The sequence below is a fragment of the Suricata suricatta genome, unplaced genomic scaffold (assembly GCF_006229205.1).
Source record: "Suricata suricatta isolate VVHF042 unplaced genomic scaffold, meerkat_22Aug2017_6uvM2_HiC HiC_scaffold_23, whole genome shotgun sequence".
NCBI classification, from domain to species: domain Eukaryota; kingdom Metazoa; phylum Chordata; class Mammalia; order Carnivora; family Herpestidae; genus Suricata; species Suricata suricatta.
Genome location: NW_021868214.1, coordinates 164,222 through 171,491, shown reverse-complemented (window position 1 = coordinate 171,491; position 7,270 = coordinate 164,222). Strand labels below are relative to the sequence as shown.

The following is a 7,270-nucleotide window of genomic DNA, read 5'->3' as shown; positions in this document are numbered from 1 at the left end:
GTGTCTATGATGTTTAAGATAGTGTGTAATATATAATGGAAGCTCCATAAGTGATTTGAGTGCATAAGTGAAAGCTAGTATGTAGAATTTCTTAACAAAAGTTCAAAACATGAAATAAGGGAAAATGGTATTATTGGTCTCCAACCAAATGAATTGCTTGAGAGAAATACAATTTCTGGTACTCAGATCAAAAGGAAGTTTCTCTCTTTAGTCCTCCTAGAAAACACACTAACAGTACAATTAGGCTTAGATTCTGTGTAATGAGAAGTAAATAAATTGGTTAGTATAAATTTTAAGCAATTTATTTCAATTTATTATTTATTTATTTTTAAACATTTAATTATTTTTGAGAGAAGGAGAGAGACAAAGTGTGAGGGAGGGAGGGTCAGAGAGAGACAGAGACACAGAATCCAAAGCAGGCTCCAGGCTCTGAGCTGTCAGCTGTCAATTAAGTGATACAGTCTTTAGTTCTGAAAAATGAAAATGAAAATGGCCACTGGGTTCTTTTTATATTTTTAAAACTTTATTTGAAGATAGCAATCATAGGTCAATTCCTTTTTCTTTTGTGGGTTAAGAATAGATGATTCGTTTATTTGAATTCCCATTAAATTTCTAGTGTTTAATTACATCTTTCTTTCAAGCACTGGGACGTTTTATCCATTGTGACATCAGAGTGGTTTCACGATCTATTTCTATGCTCTCTGGGCTTTAGAGAGGAACTCTCTCAACTCATGGTGGTTCCCTTCTGAGATTTCTGCTTTTGTAATAAAAGACAGTGAATTGCAATTCTACTTCTGGTATTTAAAAAAAGTTAAATCACTATCACAACAAGATACTTTGATCGCTTCTTGGCCTTTTGGCTAAGATCAAGTGTAGCATCTGTTCTTATCAGTTTAACAACAAGATACTTTGATTCCCATGTTCATTGCAGCATTATTTACAATGGCAAGACACAGAAACCACCTAAGTGTCCATTGGTCCTTTGATGGGTGAATGGATAAAGGAAGTGTGATACATATACATGCACATGCACACATACACACAGGAATAATATTGAATCATAAAAAGGGAAATCCAGCTATTTGTGAAGACATAGGTTGAACTTGATGGCATTACGATATGTGAAATAAGTCAGGCAGAGAAAGATAAGTACTGTATAGTCTCTCATATGTGAAATCAAAAATAAAAAATAAAAAGACTCATAGATACAAAGAACAGGTTATCATTATCAAAGGTGAGGGTTGTTGGGGTTAATGAAATGAGTAAAGGAAGTTAAAAGATACAGACTTACATTTATTTTTATTTTTTTAAATGTTTTATATTTTTGAGAGAAACAGAGACTGAATGTGAGTGGGGGAGGATCAGAGAGAGAGGGAGACACAGAATCTGAAGTAGACTCTAGGCTCTGAGCCCAATGTGGGGCTCAAATTCATGAACCATAAGATCATGACCTGAGCCGAAGTTGGACACTCAACCAACTGAGCCACCCAGGCACCCCCAGACTTATATTTATAAGATAAATAATTCACAGGATATATTACATATTGTGGTGGCCATAGTTAACAGTACTGTATTGCATATTTTAAAGTTGTAAGAGAGTAGATCTCAAGTCTTCATCACAAGAAAATATTATAACTATTGATGGTGATTCATAATTAAACTACTGTGGCAATAATTTCATAATTATACATATATCAAACCATTATGCTGTGTACCTAAAATTAATACAATGTTCTATGTCAATAATATGTCAATTAAAAAATAGTTAAAATATTAACTATTTGGAATCATTAAAAAGATATGAATTTTAAGCCCAAATTGTCTGCCAAATTGCTGTATAAATTTGGACAAGGTACATCATGCTTATAGGTCTATTAGAGAAGATGTTCAAATTAGATGTTATGTGATTATGTGACTTTATGATTTGTACAAGGAACCTCAATTCTTTCTACAAACCTTCTAGCTGCCCAGGTGCTGAAATGGATGCCTTGAGCATGTGTACTTCTCTCATTTCTTAAGACCAGTGAGTACTGCTATCTGATATTACTGGGGTTTGAATTCCCTTTTTAGGACTAGGCAACTTAGGGTCTCAAGATAAAATAAAAGAGGATGTACACCTTTCAGCCATCAAACTTCTTACTGCCCAGTAAATCTATATGGATTTGTAGACATGAGATAAGAGGAATATGATGGATTTAATACTTTTCTGCTATTTAGTCTCATTCTGCCATGAAGTTTCTCTAAGTGCAAAAATTCTAATTAATTGAATATATTGCATTTGTAGCAATAGGTTCAGTGACCTAAAGCATATTACTTTTCAAAAGCTATCAAGTGTGGTATACTTGATGCTGAATTTATTTTCAACCTGACCTTCTGAAACAAACTTTCTACATCACATTTCTGTTATCAACTCTGGCTTTATTTATTTTGAGAAATTTCCTTCTTCTGAAATTAGCACAACAAACTTGGAAGGTTTTAGAATTTAAAGACATGAAGATTTCTGGATGAAGGAAAAATTGTTTCCCATTAGGTGTTTCATGTTTATCAAAAGTAGATCATGGTGACTAAATTTATTTCCTTATTCCAAACATTGGTTTGATGAAGATACTGAATTATTAGGGATAATAGAATCTACTGAATAGTATAGAAAAGCTAATTTAGCAATGAAGGGATTGATAGTTGTTTAACCTAGTAAGTTCCTCAGGTGGTAAGGCTCCCTAAATCTTGATGTGTATGTACATAATCTATCCCAGTAATATTAACCTTAGATTTATTGATATGGCAAAATAAAATCAAAGAATATATTCATTATCTTAGAGTGAATTGCCTTATATAGGTGCTCCAGGGAGAAAGAGAAGAAAGAGGAAGAGTGCCTTTATCAGAAAATCAAAAGCCTTCCCAGAGGTTTTCACATTACTGCCCAAAGGAAACAATCTCTGAGTGTAAGATGGGAGCGTGGGTGAGGAGGGAGGCATCAGGAGACACAGGCACCATTCTCATGCATCAGGACTTACTCTGGACCTGTAGACATTGATTCAGGACTTTTGGGATTCTACTTGTATTAACATTAGGCTGGTTTTATAAAATGAATCAGAGCCATTTATATGTCCATAAATGGTCTAGGATAATCCCTATACCATCTGATTAACCTATTCTTTAAACTTCAACTCATCTTTCAAGCCCAGTGTTCCTGATACCATTATTAAGCTACTACAAGGGAATGTTTGATATAGTGACTAAAAGCAGGGAGGAAATTTATGAGATATCTAACCCTGGTAGTCCAGTAAACCCTGGTTCTGGCTGTGTTTGAAGTCAGAAAGCACAACCATATTTAGAAAATTCACATAGAGATTGAAATGGTAGTTGGAGATGATATAATTTATGTTTGGGCTGGTTGTAGAATGTATGAGAGAGAAAATAGTCAAGAATTACTTCAAGAGTTCTGACCTGAGTAATTAGAATTGAATTATCAACTGTGATGAGGAAGACTATAGAAGAGACAGTGTGAGGGGCACCTAGGTGACTCAGTAGGTTAAACGGCCAACTTTGGCTCAGGTCATGATCTCATAGTTCATGGATGGATTTGAGCCAGCCTCACATCAGGCTCTGTGCTGACAGCTCGGAGCCTGGAGCCTGCTTCTGACTCTGTGTCTCCCTCACTCTCTAACCCTCTCCTGCTCATGCTCTGTGTGTCTCTCTCTCAAAAATAAAAATAAATGTTAAAAAAAAAAAAGAGAGAGAGAGAGAGACAGTGTGTGTGGGGTGGCTCAGTGGGTTAAGCACCCGATTCTTGAGTTTGGCTTAGGTCATGATCTGATGGCCATGAAATTAAGTCCTGCATTGGGCTCTGTCTGCACTGAGCATGAGGCCTGCTTAGGATTCTCTCTCCCCCCCCCCCTGACTCTCCCCTGCTTATGCTCTCTCTCTCTCTTTTTCTCAAAATAAATATTTTTTTAAATAAGAGACAGTGTGTATTAATGCTAGGTCTCATGAGATGAATTGTGCATCTTCCATGCACATCCATGGCTTGGGATAGATGTGACACCATTAGATTTATATCTTCTTTATATCCCTTCCAGCTTTGCTTTCAAACTTGTTTCTGGTTCCATTTATAAAGGATAAAACCCTCTTGGAGGTATAGAAAAATCAAAAGCACTAGAAGGAAGGACTTCACTCTCAAGAAAAATATTCAAGTACAAGTAATGGATGAGAAATTTAAGAATAATGACAATGTTGCTACTATGAAAATTCAACAAACCTTCCCCTTTAGAGTAAACCTCAGTTTGATTAGTACTTCAAAAAAAACCATGAACTTTTGCAGACATGTATGCATTCAATAAGACAACAGTTTGGTTTTGTGGAATTAATCTATAACCTGTACCAGAGATAAAATGTTGGAAGCCCTCAGAGTACACTATTTAATTAGATTAAATGTACATGGAAATTGTGCAATATGGTGGTGTTTATCTGATCATCTTACTTTGATTTAGAAGAACTGTGGAGAAGTAAATCGTCATCCTGTGCAGATGATGATTGTAATGAAGAGCCCAATATGGTACATTACTTCAAATCTTCTGGCTAAAACAGTGGATGGATAAAAAGTAAAGCAAAACAATACAAAATCTCTATTAATTCCTCTCTTTAACCAGAACTATGTAACATTGGCATCCTAAGCTACAAAGAAAATTAGGATTCTTTTTGGTTTTTTGTTTATTTTTGTTTTGTTTTGGTTTGGTCAGCTGGGAACATTTGAGAACATTGATGCTCCATTCAGACGATTCTTTCAGCAACAGAGAGAAGAATGGATACTTGGTTGGTAACTACCACTATTGGTGGTTGCCACATATACCACTTTCTTGCATTGTATAAATGAATTTGGTCAACTATTTGTCTTCTTTGCAAAAAAGCAAAGAATTCCAGTAAGTATTTGAGGAGTTGCCCAATAAAGACACATATCTATATATGAGTAACTTTATTGCAATGAGGCAGTAAAGATTTGCAAAATTGCAGTAGTTGCAATAAGCAATGGACTGTGAGAACTTTTTTTATATTCTCTTAGAATTACTTTCTTATCCTTAACTTTGATTTTACAAGTTCAGTCACAGGGAGTGACTCATGCTGAACCAACTCAAAAAATCACATATTTAAAAACAATTAGTTCTTAGTATTTTATTAATATAAAATAGAGAATGTATTCTAGTGACCAAATTACCATTATTGAAGGTACTTTTAAATATGGTAAAAAAATATATATATGCAAAGTTCTTAAAACAGAATTTTGGTTTTATTAGTCTCTCAATCATGTCTCTTACATCCTCACCAAGTCCTAGGATGGCTGGGAAGCCAAACTGGAAATAAGATTTTTTACAAATATAAAACCAGAGCAAACGAAAGATTGGAGATTGATGGGATAGGCCATGTGAAGTCTGAAGAATGGTCATTATTCCAGATTATATCAATTTGAGGAGCAAAATGCATATTTTCCATATAATCTCAGTCCTCCCTCTTTTTCTTGCCACAGTCCTCTCTCCCACTCTGTATATTTATCTCTCCTTCTCTTTCCATTTGAAGATAAACTTTGACAAATGATGCTTCCTGGTCTCTGATTTCTAAAAACACATACTAATCAACATCTTAGATCTAGTTACAAAATTTCTTTATGATTGGTATCTTCAGGTTTTCATACTTGTTTCTTTTTAAATGGATTCCTTTCTTTTCAGGGGCACTTATTTGTTTCTTTGTCAATCTGGAGAATATATCCCAACCTGTTGGCAGCACATTTATAATCATACTTTTTTCTTGGAAAATCTTTTATTATTTCCCAAGAATAGGATTAATACTACCTGATTATCCTTTCATTATATTACCTTACACTCAGAAAATGACATTTTTTATCCTGTCTTTTGACTCCAGAAATTTTCCTGATTTGAGCCCTTGTATTTCTTGCTTAGAAAAAAAAAATCTCTATTTTTTGGAAACCATTTAATGTTTAATCTTAGAAAAGTTCCACTAATGAACTAAAGATTGACATAGTAATTGTTGTTTCAATGGGGGGGGGGGAAACATTTGAGAGGAGGAGGGGTATGAATTTCTCTTGTTTCATTTCAATAGTAGCAATCAAACGTCTAATTAAAATTAGTCACTCAATTGCTTTCTAAATGATTCTGGTGACTTCATTAATCTGCAATGATGAGCTACCTCTGTAATATTTAATATCCTGACAAGACAAGGCACATATCAAGCATGAGTCAAATTTCAGTCTGCCCTCTGATATTTCTGGACACTAGGAAGCTGTTGCTTCTCTTGTATGGTGAAGGCATATTTTCAGACATGGTTCATGTTCTAAGCATAGTGAACACTAGTCTAACATTGTAAACTCCCAGAGGGCAAACACCAGTGGCAGCTGTAATGCATTTTAGCTCACTCAAAGGAGCACTAAGAGGAAGTGACAAAGCTGTTCATCAATTCTCTGAGTCACTTGGCTGGAACTCATTGACTTTGAGGGTGAAGAGGTTGCCTTCAGAGGTAAGTAAGATCTCTTTAATCTCTGAGGTGAGAGTTGCCCTCTTGTAGGCATATGTCTCTTAAGAACAATTTTCTTATAACATTTTCCATAAGTTGCTTTTCTCATATAACTCTGTTGCTGATGGATCCTAGCTGTGATCCTATCATGCTCTCAATCTTTATTTTTAGTCCCACCTCTTGTGCTACAGGCTCAAGTATTCTTATACATCACTTATGTAATTAAGAGTCAAAACCAGCTTAATATTTTTATTTCAAAATATGCTTCTCCTCCATGGATCCCAATTATCCATGTGAGAAACTTGAAAACACTTTTCTTTCTGACCTGCCACATTCAGTCAATGACCAAGCCTTGTTCCTTCCATCTCTTTAACATTTCTTTGTCCCCTCCTTTATTCATTCTTGACACTGCCTTGATTCAAGCCATCACCATCAAAGATAGATCTTGATGACTGCCTTTTAAACACCTCCTTCTCCTTCATAATAGTAATGTAAGTCCTGTTCATATGTATACCCTGCCTCTATATGGCCTGGGTGAATCAGGGAACAGTGGTTCAGTTCTCAGCTTCGGGCATAGGTCTGAGCAATCCAGCGTCTATATTCCTTACCCCAGGGATTGGTTGAGGATCTTAGGTTTCCACATTCTGGAACCAAAGATTGGATCAAGAGTACATGATCCACATGATTTCTGGGGTGTAATAGTGATAATGTAAAGCCTGGATCCACTTACCACCATGAAGGAAGTGAG

The 7,270-nt window shown here is 35.4% G+C and overlaps 1 pseudogene; it reads left to right on the top strand.

Annotated features, from left to right (window-relative positions):
* The first annotated feature begins 840 nt into the window (after positions 1 to 840).
* LOC115284846 lies at positions 841 to 965 on the top strand (annotated as a pseudogene).
* The last annotated feature ends 6,305 nt before the right edge of the window (positions 966 to 7,270 follow it).